This window comes from Ovis aries, chromosome 2 (assembly GCF_016772045.2).
Source record: "Ovis aries strain OAR_USU_Benz2616 breed Rambouillet chromosome 2, ARS-UI_Ramb_v3.0, whole genome shotgun sequence".
In the NCBI taxonomy this organism is placed as follows: domain Eukaryota; kingdom Metazoa; phylum Chordata; class Mammalia; order Artiodactyla; family Bovidae; genus Ovis; species Ovis aries.
In genome coordinates, this window is record NC_056055.1 from 32,144,987 (window position 1) to 32,169,405 (window position 24,419).

A 24,419-nucleotide genomic window follows, 5' to 3' on the forward strand; every position below is an offset into this window, starting at 1 on the left:
TTGTGTGCCAGGATCTGAGTAGAGGCCCCAGAGTCAGTGAAGGAGAGGACAGCCTCTTTCCCTAGGAAGTCAGCATCTAATAGGAGACACTAACATGTAAATCCCAGGTAGCTCAAATGGTAAAGAATCTGCCTGCAAGGCTGGAGACCTGGGTTCCATCCCTGGGTCAGGAAGATCCCCTGGAGAAGGAAAAGGCAATCCACTCCAGTATTCTTGCCTGGAGAATCCCATGGATGGAGGAGCTTGGTGGGCTACAGTCCTCAGGGTCACAAAGGGTCAGACACGACTGAGCAGCTACTACTTTCACTTTCAACCTGTGAGCAAAGAACCACAGGGCAACAGAGAAAGTACCACTTACAGAGATGTGTATCAAGGGCTCCAGGAGAACTCAGAGAGGCACCTGGGTCTTGAAGATAGGACATGAAGCTCTGAGAAGGAAAGGGGCAGACAGCCATTCCAGACTATGGGGACAATATACCCAAGAAGGAGCCAAAAATCACATCATGTTGGAGAACAGCAAGAGGGCAGGTCTAGCTGTCACAGAGGGTAAGCGAAGGGAGTGGGCCACAGCCAACTGGCGGCGGCAGAAACCGCCAACTTCATAGTTCAAATAACAGTCATTGACTTGCTCACAGTCTGATGTTTGCGATATGGGCAGGCTGTCCACTCCTCACAGTTTTGTCCTGGCTCATTCATGTGTTTGTGATCCACTGGGGCTGGCTGGGGTTGATGGCCTAACTCATATGTCTGGTGGCACATGCTGGCCATCACCTGGGCCTCTCACTCCACGTGCCTCTCACCCTCCAGGAGCCTACCCAGAGCATCGTTAGGTGAGGACAAAGTGGCCAAGAGAGCAAGGCCTAGCCTCAGAGGTCACCACATTCCTCCTGTAGGACTCTGCTGGGCCAGGTCAAGTCACAAGGCCAGCTCTGATTCAAAGAAGAACAGAAACGCCAAACTACTAAGGCGGGTGGCGCCCCTTGCGGAGGTTCCTGAGGGAACATGAATATTACCACCTACCCTAGAGAGGAAAGAGATATCATTAGACCATGCATGTATACCTTCTCTGTGGGCCCCTTAAATTCAAAAGCATTCAAGAAGCTTAAAATCCTGCTTACTTTTGTAACTCCAACTGTAACTCTCATAGTTCTTTCTGGTGAGTACTTAATAAATTGATATGGATTAATTAAATTGTCACAAATGCACGTAATTATAAACTTAGGAATTGGAGTTTATGGGCAGAGAATGCCCAAGGGCCCAGTTAATAAAGAATAAAATGTCTTTTTTGCTTACAAAACCCGTCAAGACGACAGAATAAGAACATGACTGTCACACAAAGAGTATGCGCCCTGGAATTCACCAGTAACAAATCTCCAGACAGATTACTGCTCTCCTTCCATTTTCCAGCCTTCACTCCAAATCCCATCGTTTGTCATGATGGAGGTAAAAAAGTTTGAGAGGTCAGGACCTGCTTTAGGTTCCATAAAAAAGCAGAGCAAGTCATCATGTCTGGGCAGAATCTTCTTTAAATCACTCTTTAAGCTTAATATACAGCAAATTGTCTTTGCTCAGCAGTAGCTGCAGACTGCCGTTTCAATCTGTCTTCCTAATTTGGGCAACTGACAAGCTATCATTTTATGAGTTAGACTTGGCAAGATTTATTTCCTTCTAGACATTGTGCCTGAGATTAAACAAATGGAATGGTAAGGTTATACGGGAGTCTCAAATTCCTTTAGGTATAAATAATGTAGGGACTTGGATTAGCAAATGACCCAGTTCTTGACCCCTTTTCTGTAGAAATATAACTCTTTATTAAAATAACTACTGTGGCAGTGCTATTCGTCACATATTTCAGCTATCTTTCTGGTCAGCACATGGTAAGGAGGCACCCTCATACTCTTCAAGTTAGGCTTGGCCATGTGACTTCCTCTGGATGATGAAACGTGAGCCAAAGTACTTGCCTTGGATAAAAGTTTCAAGAGCCAGCCCTCGATTGGGTACATCCTCTCCTCTCACCCAAACTGACTGCTATTTTTCAGATGGAAGAGCTTAGGTACTAGAAACAGGACATGTGACACAGAGCCCTCAACTCATTCCTACTGGCCATTGGTGTTGTTTGTTACAGTGGTATGACTTTGCCCATCTTAACATAACTAGATGAACACACAATTACCTTAAATTGCTACAAGGAAGAAAGTGATAGCCCATTTAAGCAAGATGGCTCCTTGATTGTAGGGCAGTTTAAGTGCAATAATTACTCTGCCCCTCACTTCCCTCTGCCTGAATGTTCCTACTTCTCTCTTCTTGCTAGCCTTGAATTTAGACATTCGTTTATATCCTTTCTTTGCAGGGAATGCACAGAAGTGACTGGGTTAAGGGAGAGAGATTGGGGTATATCAAGCTTCTCTCTGGCACAGGATCTTGGCCTTGACCCCTTGGATAGCACCCCCAAGTCTGGATCATGGGGTCAGAGGGTCTTTGCGTTGCCTATCAGGGCACTCACAATCCTGACCCTGAGGGCAAAGAGTGAGTCACCTGCCTAAAGTAGCAAACTCAGGTCTAAAGCCCGGCTGTTTTCCAAGGCTCGTGGCTGGCTCATAGACTGTATTCCCTGACACTAGTACATGGACCACATGGAAGCCAATTTCTTTTTTTTTTTTTTTAAGCCAATTTCTGCCTGCCATCTCCTCCCACTAGAATATAACTTGCCTTTTCTGCCTCTGGTTTGAGGGTTTCCAGGTCTGAGATTCCTCTACTTCCCCAAGAGGTTTCTTTCCTCTGGTCCTAGAGCTACATTTCCTCAAAGACCACCCCTTGGATGCCCAAAGCTGATCACTTCTAGCTGATCATAGCTCCTCCGCAAGAAAAGCCCACCAGGACTTTCCAGCCCAGCAACTGACAGTCCTGCTCCTGCCTCACCACTTTGAGGAGCCAGGACTTAAGACAGTGCCCACACTCTCTGTGCCCTCTTGCTTCACAAACCCCCGTAAAGCACAGAGGAAGATTAAATTACCTGTCTGCTCAAACCATGAGGGTATCTGGGCAATTGCAGTCTGCAAACCAGCCTCAGTAACTCTCCCCCATCCTTTCTAACAAAGACCTAATCACTATGAATGAGTGTCTTTATTAAGCTGCAGTTTGATGAACTATCATCTGAAAAAGACTTCTTTAAGGGGACAACCCTTTTTCCCTTTCACATTTTAAAACCCATTTAAATAGAAGAATTTTAAAAGAGACCCATGCAGAGGAGACCTCACAGGCAGCTGCTTTATCCCACACTTCTCCATGACAAGACACACAAAGAAAAGGACATCAGACAGCGACACAACACACTCTTTTCCTCTATTTTTGGAAGAATTCAGTGCCCTCAACCACAAAGGGAAGCTGGCATGCTTTAGCAGCAAAAAAAAAAAAAAAAAAAAGCAGTTGAATGCCTCTAGTATGAAGTGCAGGCCATTTGAAAGGAGTCTGTGCCCCAGTTCTTGATGCCATATCCTGAACCCCAAGAGGGTAGATGCTGAAGACCCCCAGCTGAGCTGCCGGCTGCCTACCTTATGTCCACCCCCTTCCATCTTCCCACCAGAATCAAATTTTATTCATGGCAGCAAATGTGCCTTGTCTCCCGTGCTCTAGGGGAGGGGCCAGGGTGCCTTCTGATACAGTCTGGTTGATAAGTGGACAGTCTCAGGTGGTACTTCCAGGATACTGTATGCTTCCCTTCCTCTTGCCTAAACCATGGGCATGGTGGATGGAGCTTTGGTGGCCAACATGGAGCCTCACAATGACAGTGACCCCTAAGGATGGCAGAGGAGAAACCCATGTGGAGTCTGTCTTTGATGGCACTGAGGGGCCACCACGCCACACTCAGCCATTTAACCTCCCCACCTTCATAGGAGAGAAAAATTAATCCTTTAACATGTCAGGATTACTGTGCTCAACGTACACAAACATTATCCCCAAAGCAACGCCTATCCAACCTACCATCTGAACGGGGTCATTCTATAGGCCTGCAGAATTTCTTTTTCCATGGAAAGTCAACAACCTAGAGGAATTAAAATCGCTAGGAGGCTTCGTTAGACTAAAATCCACTTTGGGCAGACACATTTGGTACATTTTGGGGTGATGAGAGGAACAGAATGAAAATCTTAACATGTGTTGCTCTTAAAATATGAAATAAGCACAAACTACTCCTCATCTGTGACCGCAGCCATGAAATTAAAAGACCCTTGCTCCTTGGAAGAAAAGCTATGACCAAGCTAGACAGCATATTAAAAAGCAGAGACATTCCTTTGCCAACAAAAGTCTGTCTAGTCAAAGCTATGGTTTTTCTAGTAGTCATGTATGGATGTGAGAGTTGGACTATAAAGAAAGTTGAGTGCCGAAGAACTGATGCTTTTGAACTGTGGTGTTGGAGAAGACTCTTGAGAGTCCCTTGGACTGCAAGGAGATCAAACCAGTCAATCTTAAAGGAAATCAGTCCTGAATATTCATTGGAAGGACTGATGTTGAAGCTGAAACTCCAATACTTTGGCCACCAGATGTGAAGAACTGAGTCATTAGAAAAGACCCTGATGCTGGGAAAGATTGAGGGCAGGAGGAGAAGGGGATGACAGAGGACGAAACAGTTGGATAGCATCACCAACGTTATGGACATGAATTTGAGCAAGCTCTGGGAGCTGCTGATGGACAGGGAAGCCTGGCGTGCTGTAGCCCATGGGGTTGCAAATAGTCAGACACAAATGAGCAACTGAACTGAACTCCTCATCTAATACAATAACTGTCTAGATATATTAATTATATATTATTAATATACCTGGGGAAAAGGAAGAAAAGATAAAATAGAAGGGCATCCAAACATCCATCAGTGGATGAATGGATAAAGGCAAACATACATACGATGGAATACTATTTAACCTTTAAAAACAGAACCTTTAGGCCAGCACAATGGACAGCACGGAATATTTTCACAATCACTGAAAGGTCTCTCACACAGCACTGGTATAGATGCTACACTATATACTATATGACACAGTGATGGAAAGAAGGCTCCCTGGGGCACTGGGATCCACATGTGATACATTCAGTTCAGCTCAATTCAGTTCAGTTCAGTCAGTTCAGTTCAGTCACTCAGTCGTGTCCGACTCTTTGTATCCCCATGAACCAGCCTCCCTGCCAGGCCTCCCTGTCTATCACCAACTCCCAGAGTTTACCCAAACTCATGTCCACTGAGTCGGTGATGCCATCCAACCATCTCATTCTCTGTTGTCCCCTTCCCCCCCTGCCCTCAATCTTTCCCAGCATCAGGATCTTTTCTAATGAGTCAGCCCTTTGCATCAGGTGGCCAAAGTATTAAGAGTTTCAGCTTCAACATCAGTTCTTCCAATGAACACGCAGGACTGATCTCCTCTAGGATGGACTGGTTGGATCTCCTTGCAGTCCAAAGGACTCTCAAGAGTCTTCTCCAACACCACAGTTCAAAAGCATCAATTCTTCAGCACTCAGCATTCTTTATAGTCCAACTCTCACATCCATACATGACTACTGGAAAAATGTGATACAAAAATTTATGTGATACATAAATTATACTATCAGCACATAACTTTTAGGGCTCTTCAGTGGGGAAAATGGGATTATACTTATACTTGTCAGGCACACAGTAAGAGCTCAGGGAAGACCAGCTATTATTTTGTGGGGAGGGTGCAACTGGAATACGAATGCACACAAACACATATACGCTGGGGACTCCTTGCAGAGAGGGAACATGAATCCATCCTCTGTACACCCTCCTTACCCCGAGAGAGTGCATAAGATTCCGATTAAACAACTGAAATGGACAGCCCCTCCCAGACGGCCCACGAGACACCAGGCACGGGGGCCAGGCTCAAGGAGGTCTGGTCTCCATTCTCCCACCTGCTTATCAGGAGTCCACCCACAGAGACTGTAGGGAGAAGGACCACATGGGTGGGTGCAGCCGAGAGCAGGTTATCAACGAGTCAAGTGAGGGATCCACAGATGAAAATTTGCTGCTCATGTCAATAGGAACCCCTTCGATCACAGCCCTTCGCTTCAATGACTCTGAGGTGATAGATGTCAGACACCCAGGGGCCAGCCAGTAGTGGGAATTGTTCATGTCCCTCAAGAGGGGCACTGATATTCACTGACTGCTTTGCACCTTGCATATCTAACGTACTGCTACTGTGTATGTGTTTACATGTATGGACATAGACATATGCTATATTTGTGTATATGGAGCACATAATCAAGGAATTCCAAGATCCTTTACTCATTCAAGATATTTTTCATAATTAAAATATATCTCAACTTTATAAACTTGCCTTATTTATTTTCTCCCATTGGTCTGTGGGTTTATCCTCAGGTTTTGTAATACACATCACTGGACTGTTATCACGAAAGGATCCAATCCACCTTGTTTAGCATCCTCCTGGGATGCCTCAAGGACAGTATGGACAGGCAACACACTAGTGTGCAGATAAGACATCAGCCGGGGAGATTTTGTGACCATGATATGAAACCAGACAGACTGCCTGCCCCTTGCACTTGACTTCCAAGGGGCTGGTCAGACGATTGGACGTGTGACAAGCTCACTACCAGCTACCACACTGGGCTCTCACTCAAGATCCTGATCACTGAAGTTAAGATTAAAGACTGATCACAGTTGGGTAAGTGAAAGAAGGAAAGCACTGACTTTTCAGAGACACACATGGCTAAAGGACTAGGTATTTTTAAAAGCCCAATACATTTTTAATAGATAACATCTCAATGAGTAATGGTTTAAGTAATAAGAGGAGGATTCTGTAGGAGACAGGAAAAAAATTCTATCAACTAAACCTTTGGGCAGTAAGAGCAATGAACAAGGGAATTCCCTGGTGGTCCACTGGTTAGGACTCAGTGCTTTCACCACTGAGGGCCTGGGATTGATCCTTGGGTGGGGAACTAACATTCTGAAAGCTGCAGAGCATGGCCAAAAAAAAAAAAAAAAAAAAATGAACATTCAATGTTATTTTAACTTCATAATTTCTTAATCTGTATGGCTTTAGAGCTCACAAAGGAGAACTTTTTGAATCAAAGAAAGAAAACTATAATTTTCTTTTTGAACGCCATGCATTCAGAAGCACAAGGAAGGGGCCAGATGTAGTGAACATCGGTCAGGACAAAAGTAAAAGGTGATTCCCCTGAGGCCTAGCCATGAAGGAAAAGGCAGAATCCAGGCTTCCAGACTCTTCTCAGGAGTCCCATACATTCCTCAAAGGGCTGCTTGGTAGATGTGGGGCTGCCAGGGAACATGCCCTGAACAAATGACTAGAGACCAAAGAGGATTAGAAAACCACAGCCTCACAAAGCTAAACACTGACCTTGGAGAAGCCAAACTGCTGAAGGAGATGGCAGCCCTTCGTTCCTGCAAAGTGGCCTCGGGGAGGATAAGGGTAGAGGCCAGGCCTCCACCTTCCTTTTTTCCTTGACTCCTTAGAGGATGTGAGCAGCTGCGGGCCAGATGGAAAGAGCTGAAGGCCCTCCATCCACCTCCACCACTAGATCTGAGGCGCTCTGCCTGCCCTGCCTCCATCTCCAGGCTGCCCCCTCGCAAACAGCAGCTGAGAAAGCCCAGCCCCAGCCCCCAGGCCCTACCTTTGCGACAGCACCCCATTTCAGCCTGGCAGGGGCAAGCCATTTCCATTCTTAGGCTTTCCTAAGAGCAAAGAGAGGGAAAAGCCATTTTTCTCCCTGTTTACATAAAAACATGGGGAGGAATTCTGCTTTCTAAGTTGCTGGGCACACATAGGTCTGAGCTGGAATCCTCACACCATGTTTGAAATACGCATGTGTGTGTGTATGTGTGTGCGTATGAGCTAGTCGCTCAATTTGTGTATGTGAGAGAGAGTTAGTCACTCAGTTGTGTCCAACTCTTTGTGACCCCATGGACTGTAGCCCACCAGGCTCCTCTGTCCACGGGATTCTCCACTGGAGTGGGTTGCCATGTCCTTCTCCAGGGGATCTTCTCGACCAAGGGATCGAACCCCGGTTTCCTGCATTGCAGGAAGATTCTTTACCATCTGAGCTACCAGGGAAGCCCTAGTAGGGATTTACCTCAGGGACTGTTACAAGGATTAATTGAGATAATACATGAAAAAGCACTTAGCACAGTGCCTGACCCACACAGCCGTTTAGCCATACAAGTTACTGTTAATGAAAGGTCCACCCAAATTGCCTTCTCCTCCTTCTATGTCCAGCTTCATTCATGAGTCCCAGTGACCAAAACTAGAACACAAATAGACAGTTTCTCCCCTGCTCCAAGGCAGTAATTATGATGGTCACGTTTGCACTTGCTTCTTCATTCATGATACCTAATTTTCTCAATTGTCTTTTAAAGAATAAAACAGTTATCTCCCACAGTGGCAGCATGTGACTACCGTCACTCCTTTAAAGAATCATTTTCCTGTGCACCACTTAATCATATTGATATGGAACTCACCTGCCTTGTAGTGAGTTAGTAATTTTTTTAACAGCGTGCTCTTGCGTGATTGCATATTTGTGCTTAACAGTAAACTTTAAGGTGCTTTCAGTGGTTAGTTTTTAAAATTGGGGATTTAAATTTTTGCTTTTGTTTTTGTTGTGTGTTTTCTAGTCCATAAGGATCAGTCCCGGTTTCTCCTTGATCCATCAGAGGGGAGAGAGAGGCCAAAAGGAAGTGCAGATACACTGCTTTAGAAGGTTGAGACCAGGCTTAGCTCTGACCTAAGTGCTTCTTGGTTTAACGCCTGCTGAAGACTGTGCTATATTAGGGAAGTGCTCTAATGGGACAGCCAGTTTGGGAACTGGATCTTCTCAGAGCAACGAGATTCAGAAATAAGGAACTTACTTGGCTGAGAAAAAAGGATATTATGTAAACCTCCATGTCCTTAAAAGTCATACCAGTGAGGCTTCCCTGATCACACAGCTCTCCCGCATCTGCTTTGCTACCAGCTCTGAGAGGCCAGTCCACAGTTACTCCTCTGTTCCAGCAAGTCACTTGGCTCCCTGAGCACCTAAAGAGCCATCATTACAACCTCGCCCTGGGCTGTGTCAGGGAATTTGTCACCAGCTAGGCTTCTCTGCAGATGATAACTGCAGCCATGAAATTAAAAGACCCTTGCTCCTTGGAAGAAAAGTTATGACCAACCTAGACAGCATGTTAAAGAGCAGAGACATTACTTTGCCAACAAAGGTCCGTCTAGTCAAAGATATGGTTTTTCCAGTAGTATGGATGGATGTGATAGTTGGACCATAAAGAAGGCTGAGCACCAAAGAATTGATGCTTTTGAACTGTGGTGTTGGAGAAGACTCTTGAGAGCCCCTTGGACTGTGAGGAGATCCAACCAGTCCATCCTAAAGGAAATCAGTCCTGAATATTCATTGGAAGAACTGATGCTGAAGCTGAAACTCCAATACTTTGGCCACCTGATGTGAAGAACTGACTCATTTGAAAAGACCCTGATGCTGGGAAAGATTGAAGGTGGGAGGAGAAGGGGATAACAGAGGATGAGATGGTTGGATGGCATCACCGACTCAATGGACATGAGTTTGAATGAATTCCGGGAGTTGGTGATGGACAGGGAGGCCTGGCGTGCTGCAGTCCATGGGGTCGCAAAGAGCTGGACATGACTGAGTGACTGAACTGAACTCAACTGAGGCTTCTCTTTAAAGACCACCTAGAGAACCAGCTAAAGCTGACAGCGGAAAACCCCTGCCCCAGGTGTCCATGCCAGGTGGCACAGGAAGCCAGGGCTGGACCAGCCGCCACTGTCCCTCCAAGTAGTCAGCGGGCCCTGAATAGTCAATGGGCCCTGAATAGTCAATGGGCTTTGCTTCCTTGGCCCAGGTTGCCTTAGAGGTTAGCAGTCTCTCCCTAGATGCCCCCACTATAGGACCACCGGAGGGAGCTACGTGAGCACCTCTAAGTCAAGGTGGTGAGGAAGGGGGCTTTGTGCACAGACTAGGTAGGTTGGACCCCAATGGCCCTGCTGGGTCAGAGGGAATGTTCTGGCTTAGTCACTGTTATGTCTGGAAGGAAAGGATTTCTTTTCTTTCAACTGAACTTCCTAGATGAAGTAAAGATGAACTTAACATTTTTTTCAGTATTATATTTTACTGCTTTGCTTCCCGTATTTCACAATTATTTAATCATTAGTTAAATTAATCATGGCTATTGAGCTTAAAAATGCCCTGAGGCATTGCACAAGTCAGGAATAAAATACTTTTTAAAATGGCAGTCAGCAACAAGAACCCTTAACAGCAACAGTATGACTGCACTTGAGAACACCCTCCTTTGACTTCCTTGCACTCATTGAAGAGACTACTGAGGGCAAAACCTACTGTAAAATTTTAATGAATCTGTAGCTCCTTATGAACTTTATTGAGAAGAAAATTAAAATTCTATTTTTCGGCCTTGGGACAAGATTTCTGACCTGTAGGTTAATGAATGGGCTATGTGTTTGAGTATTTCAGGGCATTTTTCTGACAAAGGAGTATATACTCTCAACTATTCCCAAAGAAGATTCCCAAAATGTTAAGTTTAGAGTCTACTTAATTTACAGAAAAGTTATCCCATCCAGTTCCTTTTATTCCCTTGAACATGTTAAAACTTGGTGGAAGACACATATGGGGGTGTTTTTCTATCTCCTTGTTCTGCCCACAAGTTACTTATCTCATCCTCTCTCTTCTTCCTCCTCTCCTTGTCACCCTCATCTGGAAAATATTTAAAACTAAATAAATCAATATTGAGTACCATGTGCCGGACATGGTGTTCAGAGTTGTGGATACAAGGTCATTCTGACAGGGCCCATGTTCCCAAGGAGCTTAGTGTCAGATGAAAGAAATGAAGACACAAATAATCTGATGTGCCTAAGGCAGAAAGCTGGAAGAGCCTCACAAGCTGCGAGATGTGAGTTTCCAATCACCAATCCTAGCCTACATCAGAGACAAAAATCAAGGGAAAAGATACTCAAAGAACCTGATGACTGGGGTCTCGAGTGGTTTCTAGCCCAGTTGGCTGGCTGGAACTTACGAATTAATGAAATAATAAGCAAAAACCAGAGAAGAAAAAAAGACTTAATGAAAAAAAATTCATATTTTATGGCAAGATGAGAAAAATTTGAACATAAACTTTTTCTCTGCCTGTCTGGGTCTCCTCCCTCCCTGTTAGTGTGTGCTGTGCATGAGCATTAACCAGACTTTCTCAGGAGGGCTTCCTTGGTGGCTTAGCGGGTAAAGAATTCGCCTGCAATGAGGGAGACGTGGGTTCAGTCCCTGTGTTGGGAAGATCCCCTGGAGAAGGGAATGGCTACCCACTTCAGTACATGTGCCTGAAAAATCCCATGGACTGTACAGTCTGTGGGGTCACAAAGAGTCCAGACAGAACTGAGTGACTTCCACCTTCACTTTTCTTCAGTTCAGTTCAGTTCAGGCACTCAGTCGTGTCTGACTCTTTGCGACCCCACGGACTGCAGCACACTAGGCATCCCTGTCCATTACCAACTCCCAGCGTTTACTCAAACTCATGTTCATTGAGTCAGTGATGCCATCCAACCATCTCATCCTCTGTCATCCCCTTTACCTCCCACCTTCAATCTTTCCCAGCATCAGGGTCTTTTCAAATGAGTCAGTTCTTCGCATCAGGTAGCCAAGTTATTAGAGTTTCAGCTTTAGCATCAGTCCTTCCAATGAATATTCAGGATTGATTTCCTTTAGGATGGACTGGCTGGATCTCCTTGCAGTGCAAGGGACTCAAGAGTCTTCTCCAACACCACAGGTCAAAAGCATCAATTCTTTGGCGCTCAGCTTTCTTTATAGTTCAATTCTCACATCCATACATGACTACTGGAAAAACCATAGCTTTGACTAGATGGACATTTGTTGGCAAAGTAATGTCTCTGCTCTTTAACATGCTATCTAGATTGGTCATAACTTTTCTTCCAAGGAGCAAGGGTCTTTTAATTTCATGGCTGCAATCACCATCTGCAGTGATTTTGGAGCCCACAAAAATACTCTCTCACTGTTTCCATTGTTTCCCCATCTATTTGCCATGAAGTGATGGGATCAGATGCCATGATCTTAATTTTCTGAACACTGAGTTTTAAGCCAACTTTTTCACTCTCCTCTTTCACTTTCATCAAGAGGTTCTTTAGTTGTTCTTCACTTTCTGCCATAAGGGTGGTGTCATCTGCATATCTGAGGTGATTGATATTTCTCCCGGCAATCTTGATTCCAGCTTGTGCTTCATCCAGCCCAGTATTTCTCATGATGTACTCTGAATATAAGTTAAATAAACAGGGTAACAATATACAGCCTTGACATACTCCTTTCCCGATTTGGAACCAGTCTGTTGTTCCATGTCCAGTTCTAACTGTTGCTTCCTGACCTGCATACAGATTTCTCAAGAGGCAGGTCAGGAGATCTGGCATTCCCATCTCTTTAAGAATTTTCCAGTTTGTTTTGATCCACACAGTCAAAGGCTTTGGCATAGTCAGTAAAGCAGAAGTAGAATTTTTTTGGAACTCTGTTGCTTTTTCGATGATCCAAGAGATGTTGGCAATTTGATCTCAAGCTCAAGAATACTGGAGGGGGTAGCCTATCCCTTCTCCTGGCGATCTTCCCAAACCAGGAATCAAATTGGGGTCTCCTGTATTTCAGGGGGATTCTTTACCAACTGAGCCACCAGGAAAGCTGCACTTTTCTTAAGAGATAACATTCTTTCTTAATCTCATCAAGAGTTTCAGCTCCTTTGGAAATAACCTTCTTTCTTAATCCTGTAGTTCCCTGGTGGCTCAGACGGTAAAGCATCTGTCTGCAAAGCAAGAGACCCAGGTTCGATCCCTGGGTCGGGAAGACCCCCTGGAGAAGGAAATGGCAGTCCACTCCAGTACTATTGCCTGGAAAATCCCATGGACAAAAAAAAGAAAAAGAAAAAGAAAATCCCATGGACAGAGGAGCCTGGTAGGCTACAGTCCATGGGGTTGCAGAGTCAGACAGGACTCAGCGACTTCACTTTCACTTTTCTTAATCCTGTAAGGGGCCAGGGTGACCCACGACCCATGACTTGCTTTAGAAGTGTAGATCTGGATTGTGTAAACTGTCAACAGTACATCATTTGATATATAACCCTTTATCCCAAATACTTACTTATCTGTGCTTCGACCTCTAAGGGCCATGAACAGTTCTCAGAGCTTGTTGAAATGCTGTCTCCTGGGTTATCACCTTAGGGTGGCTCAAATAAAATTTTCCATTTCTTAGATCAAAATCTTCCTTTTCTTACTGCTGACATATTTTTTCATTAACAGTATCAATAACAATGTCAAGGATGAACTGTGTATCCTTGAGAGCAGTCTTAAATTCAGAGATAAAAAGCAAATGACCAGGAGGAAGGCTGGGAATGGGGAGCTGGTATTTCATGGTCACCGAGTTTTGGTGGCAAGATGTAAAAGTTCTGTAGGCAAATAGCAGGGATGGCCGCCCAACGATGCGAATGCATTGAATGGCAATGAACCGAACACATTAAAATGGTAAATTTTAGGGAATGTGTATCTTACCACGATTAATGAAAAGCAGTCTTGATTTTCCAGTGTGTGCTGTTTGCTATGTAAAGTCGCTTCAGTTGTGTGCGACTCTTTACAACCCCATGAACTGTATTGTCAGATTCCTCTGTCCATAGGATTCTCCAGGCAAGATTACTGGAATGGGTTGCCATTTCCTCCTGCAGAGGATCTTCCTGACCCAGGGATTGAACTCATGTCTCCTGCAATGGCAGGCGAGTTCTTTACCACTAGTGCCACCTGGGAAGCCCTTTCTGTACACAGTTGACAAAAAAAGAGATGTTACTGGCACCCCCTTAAGCTGGGTTGCTAAAGAAAATGAGTTTGCTGGACCCAGAGTTTCACAAACCGTGATGCACGCCTGGTTCTTCCCTAGATGGTGTCCCTGCTCAGGCTGACACTCCCTTCCTTTCTTTCCTCTAGGACGTCCTCAGGGTTGAAAGGAGTCCTGAGCATCCCGGAGCCTAGCTGTGGTGCCTGGCAGCCTCCTCTGACACTTGGAGTGGCCACCAGCTACAGCCTCTCCTGCCTGCTCCCTGGGTCCCGGACAGTATCACATTTCCATCTCAGGCAGCCTGAAAAATGAGCCGCTTGTGGGGAGAGTTACATGGGCTTCCTGGTCATCTCAGAACTTGATCTTGGTTATCACAAAGCCCCCAGGCTCACTGGCAGCTGAGATTATCTAGAGTGCTATGCTTCTAGATTTGCCAGCCCACAGACGGATCTGAAACTCCGCATCAGCTTCCAGCTCCCATGTCTATCACTATCATATGGAGGTGATGCTTATCTTCACGATCCACCTTCAGGGTTCGTCACCCTCTGGTCTTCTTATGGCTTCTCTGTGCTGAGGTATCAGGACCTGAGCTGCCTTGGAAGCATTTAAGGCGCTGATCACTTCCTTCCCCATGACAGGAGGCTGGGCTGCCAAGGGGCATTGTGCTGGGCTGGCCCTCCAGATGCACAGAGAAGCCTCTTCCCTTTATTATGCAGCTCTGGAGGATGTCACCTTCTTCTCTGTCCTTCATCGCTGCCAGCACAGGCCTGGGGACTAGGACAACCTTCCCTTTACTTTGCGGTCTTACTAACACCCTCAGTCACTGGGTCTTTAGGGATTTCATCACTAACCTTAGACAGTGACCAATAGATCTTGGCCCAGGGTCTAAATGAAGGGACATGATGATGTCACCCGCTTTTAAGAAGGAGGGCTGTGGTTTATATTGCTGTCTCCCAACTGGACTCTATCCTAGCAACACTTCCAGGTTGCTGCCCATAAGAGAGGGGGGAGGGGGGATCCACCAGCGGGGGTCCTCTGACCTGGAGAGGAATGCCCTTTAACATTCACCCTAAGACACACCCCCACCCTGAGGTCAGCCTCTCTGGCTTTCCCATGGTGTAGGAACTTCTCTCAGGCTCTCCTGGGTACCAGGCTGTTCTGCACAACCCTGAGAAGGTTGCTATTTATTTTTATTATATATAAAAATACACAACACATACTTATTTTCTGTCTCTGCCTTCCTAAATATTGCTGCTTCTGGACGCTGGGACATCTCATCCCTGCTCCTGGTCCCAAGTCCCCGAGATGACACAGGGGTTAGACTTTCCTTTAGTTGTCTGGACCACTGGCAGCCCAGCCTCCTCATCTGACCCTTTCTGGCATCCCGTGTGGTTGCTGTGCACCGCCCCCCGCCACCCATCACTCTCTGTTTATCTCCAAGCTCTGCTGACACTTCGTCCCTCTTTGGGTTCCATGCTGACTTTATCCCTGGCCTAAGGGGTTCCTGGCCATCACTGCACAAGGCCCCATTTTGCCTCTCAAGCCTTTCTTTGGCCCCAAGAGGCCTCCCTCCCCTGAATTCCACTTCAGATGCAGAGAAAGCTTCAGTTCACAGCTCACTGCCTGCCATTTTTGACACCAGCCCCCCTTAGGGTCTCATCTAACCCATGTGTCATCCCCTCACCCTACACAAAACCCCTTGGAAAGTAAGCATTGTGTGTGTGTGTGCTAAGTCGCTTCCGTTGTGTCCAATTCTCTATGACCCCATGGACTGTAGCCTGCCAGGCTCCTCTGTCCATGGGGATTCTCTGAGCAAGAATACTGGCGTGGGTTGCCATGCGCTCCTTTAGGGGATCTTCCCAACACAGGGATCAAATAGGCATCTCCTGTGGCTCCTGCATTGCAGATGGATCCTTTACCACTGAGTCACTCAAAAAGCCCAGAGTAAACAATACTTTAATCCAAAAGAAACTTGAATGCATTCAAGTCCTTTTATAGAAAGGACAAAGGGAGTCACCTTGGCACACCTGCCTGACAATTCCCAGTGCTTGCCCAGCAAAATTAACTTTCACTACCTCTCATAGGGGCTTCTTGGTGGTGCAGACAGTAAGGAATCTGCTTGCAATGCAAGAAACCCCGGTTTGATCCCTGGGTCAGGAAGATCCCCTGGAGAAGGAAATGGCTACCCATTCCAATATTCTTGCCCAGAGAATTCTATGGACAGAAGAGTCTAGCGGGCCAGAGTTCATGGGGTTGCAAACAGTCGGACATGACTGAGTGACTAACGCATGCACAAATACCACCTATCACCTACAGGTCTACTGAATTTATTGAACCTCTCTCACTGTTGGTCAAGTAGAAACTGACTTTCTCATTATTTCACTGTATATTTTAAGGTGAAATGTCAATTATTCTACAGGAGCTATTTTATGGCAAATATGAAATTCACTTGCTATTTCATTTTCCCCAAGTCTACACCACCAATAGTCAAGGCTTACTGTGGTTACTGTCCTACAGCTGATGGGTCCTGACATGCTAGGGAATCCTCCATCTCTTGGTTATTATTATAGAGGAACACAGAAGGAAGCTATTTTTTTTGAGATTATTTATTTTCTAATCATCTTCATTCCACAGATATGGAAATAGAGGCCCAGAGATTTGCTTTTGAATCTCAGTAGATTAGAGCTGGAAGAAGATGAGCCAGTCCTTCCACACTAGTTCTGTATCCAAGAGAAACAAAAGCACAAGTCCACAGAAAGACTTGCTCAAGAAGGTTCCCAGTGGCTTTATTCACCAGTCAGAACCAGCACCCACCCACAGGATAGCAACTAAACAAACTATAGTTTACTTACATGATGGAAAACACCTCAAAACAAAGTACTGACACGTGCGACAACCTAGGGAAACTTTCAGTCCTTCGTTGGGGTTCTGGGTTGAATTTTGTCTCGCACCCATTGCCTCCCACAGCCTCTAGAGCTGGGAGAAAGCACATTTCTGATGCTTAAGCCTCTGAGTCTGGGACACTTTGTTCCACCAGCCCTAGCAAAATGTTGGTGGCAACAGAGGTCTTAACAAGAAAGCGTATAAAATGTATAATTTTATCTACCTTGAGTTCTAGAACAGCTTAAACAAAACTATAGTGAAAACAGGGAATGACTAAGAAGGGGGCAGAGGAAACTTTCTGGGGTGATGTTAAAGTTCTATAATTATCTTGATGGGGGATTGGGTTACATGGGGGTATGCATTTACCGAAGCTCACTAAAAGGTGCACTTATGACAAGTGTTTCTCTACATGTAAAATTTACTTCACATAAAAAGAACTACAAAAAAACCCCTGAATTCCAGAGGGTGATAGGCAGGCTGAAATGTTAAGGATTGGCAGGTACTGGTATTCACAATTTACTCTGAAATCCACAAGAAATGAAAATGGTTTGTTAGAGGGCTAAACCCATGAACAGAGGTTTGATAAAGCAAATAGAGCAAAATGTTCACTGCTGAATGTAGGGAATGCATGGAGGTACTCAGACTACAAAGTTGCAAATTTTCAAAATAAAATATGGAAAACTGTTACCAGGCCCACTGTCTGATCTCATTCAGGGCACCACTTCCAGGCAGTACACCTCATGACAGTTCTGCTAAGGATCTGAAAACCAGGTTAACGAGAAGGAACATTACTTTATGTTCTTTCCGATGAGGAAGGTTTTCCTACTCCAATCTATTTGTAAAACTAATTTGTCTGAATTCCTACTTTAAAAAAACAGAATAGAATGTGGATAGTATCAAAAGCTTTTTCTTGATTTCACAGATGTCTATTTTTTTTAATTGAAACATTGCTAATATACAATATTATATAAGTTACAGGTGTATAATATAGTGATTCATAACTTTTAAAGGTTATACTCCATTAATAGTTATTATAGAATGTTGACTATGTTCCCCATGTTATATAATATATCCTTCTAGCTTATTTTATACCTAATAGTTTGCACCACTTAATCCTCTGCCCCTATACTGCTCCCCCTTCTCTCTCCTCACTGGTAATCACTAGTTTGTTCTCTTTGAGTCTGCTTCCTTTCTGTTATCTTCACTAGTTTGCTGTATTTTTTAGATTCCTTATACAAGTGATATCATACAGCGTTTGTGTTTCTCTGTTTGACTTATTTCTCTTGGAATAATACCTTCTGGGTCCATCCTTGTTCTCGCAAACGGCAAAATTTTCCTTTTTTTTTCTTTTATGAGGGAAATCTATTCTTAATTATCCCCGAGGATAACTCAAACCAACAAACTACATAAAAAATTCACATTCAGTGCTGAGTTCTCAAAAGGTGTGTCCTTGAGAGCCTTGTGTGGAGGTGTGGCGTAGACAGAAGTTCCCCAAAGCAAAAGCAGGTATTGAAACCTGATGGGCATACCAGGAGCAAAATCAGCATGATGCTCCCCAAGACGGCAGTCAAATATGAGGAAGCGGCTCAGAGACAGTTACTCAAAAGAAAAGCTTTACACAAATAAGAAAAATGCCATGCTTTCCTCTTTGAGTAAGCAAGGTAATTCGAATAAGTAAGTTTAGTTGTTCCTGTAGAATTAAAGAAGCTATTCCAGCACTCCAGCATTAAAGAAACAATGCAAATCAATTTAACTCTTCAACAACCACATGCCTTTTATTGATGACGTCATCCGTTTTGTAGGAGAGACGCAGGAATAGGAGAAACGTAGTCCATTAAGACAGTGAAAGAGACAAGCGCAAGTAAAATGTTAGGACCTTCTCATCCTCTTTCCCCTCATTAAAAAAAAGAAATGCAAGTGGAGGGAATAATCTTTCCTATATTAGAGATTGACGATACTGCTCACAGCCATTCAGTGACTTACACATCACACAGCTATTTCAGGGGCAGAACGAGGGTTCTAACCTAAGCTTTCTGACTTTAGCCTCCACGAAAAAAAAAAGACTGGTGTTTACAAAGCAACTCTGCCCCTCACAGCTAAGGGAGGCTCCCAGGCCCTCTGTAGCCAAGCTGCCTAGTGTGAATCCTAATTTACCGGCCTAGCGACCTTGGCCAAATGATTTTAACCACTACTTCCACAATGTTTTCTACAGAGTGTATAACAGCATTTATTTAATGGAGCCCCACATGAAGTGCCTGGCACACTAACAGGCGGACTGTCCTTACTGTGTGCTGTTCATCTGGGGTGGCTATTTAAATTTAACTTTAGATGAGCTAAAATTAAAAATTCGGTGCCTCAGTCTCATTGGCTATATTTCAAATGCTCAAAAGCCACATGCAGCCAAAAAGACACCTCTTCTTTTATAGTTTTTGGGGATGCAGCAAAATGGTTTGTCATGGTTTCACAGGACCATGTGAAACTGCTCTCAAACTTAATTATCAGATGAACATACAAAATCCCTTACTTTACAGCTGAAACATCTCTCCAAAAGTCACCACCATGAGTAAAACTAGGTTTATGTTTGTCTCTTTCACCGTCTTGTTGACCGCGTTTTTCCTATTCCTGTGTCTCTCCTGCAAAAAGAGACGGATAACCTCATTAATAAAAGGCATTTGGTTGTTGAAGAGTTAAACTGGTTTAGTGTTGATCCTAAACATTCTTACTGGTGTCTGTATCCAGCCTGTTTTTCTCAATCTGGTGCACATTCACCTAAAACTAATAAATGACAAAGACTCTTGCTTGTGGTTGTCTTCTTGTTGTTGTTCAATTGCTAAGTCGTGTCCGACTCTTTTCAACACCGTGGACTGCAACATACCAGGCTTCCCTGTCCTTTACTATCTCCCCAAGTTTGCTCAAACTCATGTCCATTGAGTCATTGATGCCATCCAACTATGTCGTCCTCTGTCATCCCCTTCTCCTCCTGCCTTCTATCTTTCCAAACATCAGGGTCTTTTCCAGAGAGTTGTTTCTTCGCATCAAGTGGTCAAAGTTTTGGAGCTTCAGCTTCAATAAGGTTGCCTAATCCTCTCTCTATATATGCACTTTTTCATTTAAAAAGCTGTTAAGATCTATTCATCTGAAGTACTGCTGGAATTGAGATGATTAATAACAATTTACCTTTGGTTTTGGTTTTTCTGGTGGCTTAGTGGTAAAGAATCCACCTGTCAATACAGGAGACTCAGGAGACACTGGTTCAATCCCTGGGTCAGGAAGATCCCCTGGAGAAGGAAATGGCAACCCATTCCAGTATTCTTGCCTGGGAAATCCTGTGGACAGAGGAGCCTGGTGGGCTACAGTCCATGGGGTCACAGAAGAGGTGGACGTGACTAAGCGACTATACAACAACAGCAACAAGCTTTGGGTTCAGGAACCATTCTCAAGCTAAGTGCTTCCTAACATCTCACTAGGGAGCCTTCTCTGGGAGAAGTAGGGAGACCAGACTGCTGGGGGTCCCTGAATAAAAAATGGTTGTGGTTAGCACTTCAACAACTGTTCTGACAATCTCTGCTCTTCAGGAATTCTGTCCTCATCTGTGAAGTTACAAGGGTAGCTGACAATATCTTCCAGATGGGAAGCAGATTTGAAAGCAAGCAATGAGATGCTGAAAGCAACCTAGGGGAGTGTGAGAATGCTGCCCACAGTGTGGGGGCTGCAAATGTGCATAAACTCATTTACCTGCCAGAAAGCAGAGCTGTTATGCAGTTCTACCTTGGGGACTGAGGAGAACCAAATTAAAATCTTCACTTTTTAATTTCATCCTAGGAAAAAAATGCCTTTCTTTCTGTATTTTGGATACCAGCAGGAAAGTTAACTTTGTGTTGATCTTAAGCTCTCATTTAAAATTTATCATTATTCAGCTGTCCTGCCTTCCCTGTTTGAAGTGGGACATACAGAATTCACCTTGAAAAGAAGAGCACCATCTATAGGGACCACCCAAATCTTGCTATGAAAAATACAGTAAGTCCCTTACACATGAACCGTTAAGTTGCAGACTTTCAAAGATGTGAATGTGTGTTCCATCAGCATCAGGCATGAGTGAAATTGCAGCTTGTCCTCCTGTCTCCTATTGTTGATGATTCTTCAGCTCTTCCATCTCCCACTTCCTCTCCCTTCTCCAGGCAGTAACTCTTCTTGCCTGTTCACTTGTATGCCAGTTATTGTACTTTTCATGTTATTGTACTGTAAGATTTAAAATGTTTTATTTTTTATGTTTGTTTATGATTATTTGTCCAAAAAGTATTATAAACTTATTACAGTACAGTATTCTATAGCTGATTGTGCTAGCTGAGTACCTAGGCAAACTCTGTTAGACTAGCTGGATACCTAGGCTAACTCTGTTAAACAAATTTGATTTACGAACATGCTCTTAGAACAGAACTCATCTGTATGTAGGGGACATGGTGTAAATATACAGTCACCAAATACAAAGGAAAAATACTTATTTTCATAAAGGTGCAGACTGTGTTTTGGAAGAAATGTTAGACAAGTTCCTGAAACGTGTGTACATATATGTATACATGTATACACACATTACCTGAACACACTCATAGATTCTCAAGTATCATACATTCTTGAGTACGGTATTTACAAAATTTTTCCCTGCTCATGCATGCAATGTTTGAAAATGAAAACCTGGTGAACTACTGGTTTATCTTCATTGCCAACAAATGTTTATTAACTCAAAATCATGACAAAGTTTTAAAGAAATAGTAGAGCTATGGGTGAATTTTCTTCTGTTTTTTTTCAAAATTTGGTTAATGAATTGTGGTCTATGTATAATTTTTCTACAGATAATAGATTTGCACATTTAATCATGTATAGTCTCTTCTGAAACATTATCCGAAATAATTTTTTGGATACAACCCCTGCCTTCTGAGGCTGTAAATATTAATATTTATAGCTTCTATATTTATTATCTCAGCACAAGTTTGTTTAAAATATGACAGATCACTAATTAAGGCCACAGTCTTCTAAATCTTCAGTCTTTAAACCTACAGCCCAATGTTACAATAAACAAAATCCAAACACACAAGAATATACTGAAATTAACTTGGATATTTAAAAAGTGAGGCTTGTACATTTTCCCCAAGTCTGTGCCACTTCATTCAGCTCACACAAACTCAAACAGTTTGCATTATTAAATAATGCAATGCTTAACAAAGCAACTGCAGAAAAAACTCAGATAAGGACAAGTGATAAATATGCAGAAAGCTTCATGAAATGAAAAGATAATCCTCAGAAGCATTTATGCTGATTGTGCTGCTTTTATTAACCACATCAGAATCCACTTATCTACCTAGAGAAAACATTTATTAACAACAATGTATTTTAAAGAAATTGGGTTCAAAATGATTAATAGATATACTTAACTGGTGAGCAAAGAAAATTTTTTGCATAAAAAGCAATTTTTAAGAGATGAGCACTGAGAAAGATTCATCCAAATGCCTGTTAAGAAGGTCACCATAATTTTGTTTTCCTTTATAAAGACTTCCTGCCCCCACCCAGCCCCAACCTTCAGGGTTAAGGGATGTTCAGATCATCTGCTTCAGACAAGCAGAACTCATAGCCGAGAATTATATATTTTACACATAAACGTGAAACTTTAATTCTTTTAGAATTTCTTTTATGTGATTCTCTAACTTGTTCCATATAATACATGCCATATTTTTAATACTTACTAAAGTTATTCTTGCAAAATGTCCACATGTTTTACAGCAGAAGCAATAAAAATTTATTCTGATCTGTCACCTGTACAATCACTTTGTTGTTGTTCAGTCACTCGGTCGTGTCCGGCTCTTTGCGACCCCATGGACTGCAGCACGCCAGCCTGCCGTCTCCTTCACCAGCAGGTTGAGCTTGCTCAAACTCATGTCCATTGAATCGGTGATGCCATCCAACCATATCGTCCTCTGTTGTCCCCTTCTCCTCCTGCCTTCAATCTTTCCCAGCATCAGGGTCTTTTCTAATGAGTCGGCTCTTCTCATCAGGTGGCCAAAGTATTGGAGCTTTAGCTTCAGCATCAGTCCTTCCAATGAATATTCAGGATTGATTTACTTTAGGATGGACTGGTTGGATCTCTCTGTAGTCCAAGGGATTCTCAAGAATCTTCTCCAACACCACAGTTCAAAAGCATCAATTCTTCGGCACTCAGCTTTCTTCACAGTCCAACTCTCACATTCATACATGACTACTGGAAAAACCATGGCTCTGATGATATGGACCTTTGTTGGCAAAGTAATGTCTCTGCTTTTTAATACACTGTCTAGGTTTGTCATAGCTTTTCTTTCGAGGAGAAAGCATCTTTTAATTCCATGGCTGCAATCACCATCTGCATTGATTTTGGAGCCCAAGAAAATAAAGTCTGTCTCTGTTCCCACTGTTTCCCCATCTATGTGCCATGAATTGCTGGGACTGAATGCCATGATCTTAGTTTTTTGAATGTTGAGTTTTAAGCCAACTTTTTCACTCCCCTCTTTCATCTTCATCAAGAGTCTCTTTAGTTCCTCTTTGCTTTCTGCCACAACTGCATTAGGATTTAATTATAAAATGACATGCTAACAATATGCCAGGTTATTTGAACATCTATGTAGGACCATGCTGCCATTTCATGTATTGGTCAATGAACTCTTTGGTGATAAGCGCAAGGAAACTTGTGCAGGGCATCCAATCATTTCAAGGCTACACTGACTCTGAAGTCAGCCCCAGGCAATGACAAGGGTATTAGTCTTGGCTTCAGACAGACTTGAGTTTCACTTCTCACTGGCCATCTGTCTTTTGGCAACTTAGCCACAAAGCCAGTTTCTTCATCCTTAAAATGCAAATGATCCTTCTAAGCTCATGGGGTTTGGTGAGGCTTCGAAAAAGTCACTGAATGTAAGTCACATTTAGCACCATAGGTACCTGGTAAGTCCTCATTAACATGCACAGGAAAACCTAGCTGAAACCCCTGCAGCACAGGTTAGATCTGGTGAGGCAATGGCATGCACGCTGCCTGCAGATTCATACTGTACTGACATTACTGACAAAGTTAGCAATGATGGGTGGAGCACAATGTCAGGGACCAGGAGGTCAGACACACCTGGGTTCATTCTGGCTTTGTCCCTTACTCTCTGTGTGGCATGCACAAATTCCTTCACCTCTTCAAGCCTCAGTTTTCTCATCTGCAAAACAGGCATAACAGCAGCAACCTCTTACAATTATAGTGATGATTATGGGAAAACCCATAGAAAGCACTATTATTAAACATTATTACTATCTGATTTAAGTTTTTAGGAAATGTTGCCTATTATTATTAATAATTAATTTTTGTACTTTATTAATTGTCATTGTTAATGTGAAACTAAAGTGAGCTAAATTATTATGAAGGGATAGATAAGGATAATAAAACTTTGCTGACAAACTCTGTACTTCATTTTTTTTGAAGTCCCCAACTCTTTTTTATTAGAGCAGAGGACTTATAAATACTACTGTAGTCCTTAAGTTCAAGGTCTAAAACAATCTAACTTCAAAATATTTCTTCAAAAATTCATTTCATTCTGTGTAGCTATCATACCGCTTTAAAGATGACCGAAGACATTCTCTAATCTGAGACACAAGGGACTACTGAAAACAACAAA

General features: G+C 43.4%; 1 protein-coding gene and 1 long non-coding RNA gene across 10 annotated transcripts in view; both read right to left on the bottom strand.

Moving 5' to 3' along the window:
• DAPK1 (death associated protein kinase 1) overlaps window positions 1-24,419 on the bottom strand; it is a 206,090-nt gene that overhangs the window by 143,725 nt on the left and 37,946 nt on the right. The window lies entirely within an intron of this gene.
• Window positions 18,517-24,419, bottom strand: part of LOC132659150 (uncharacterized) — a 30,537-nt gene continuing 24,634 nt past the window's right edge. The window contains exon 2 of the long non-coding RNA XR_009599149.1: window positions 18,517-23,963. This is a non-coding gene — a long non-coding RNA (uncharacterized LOC132659150). The remainder of the gene's footprint in view (window positions 23,964-24,419) is intronic.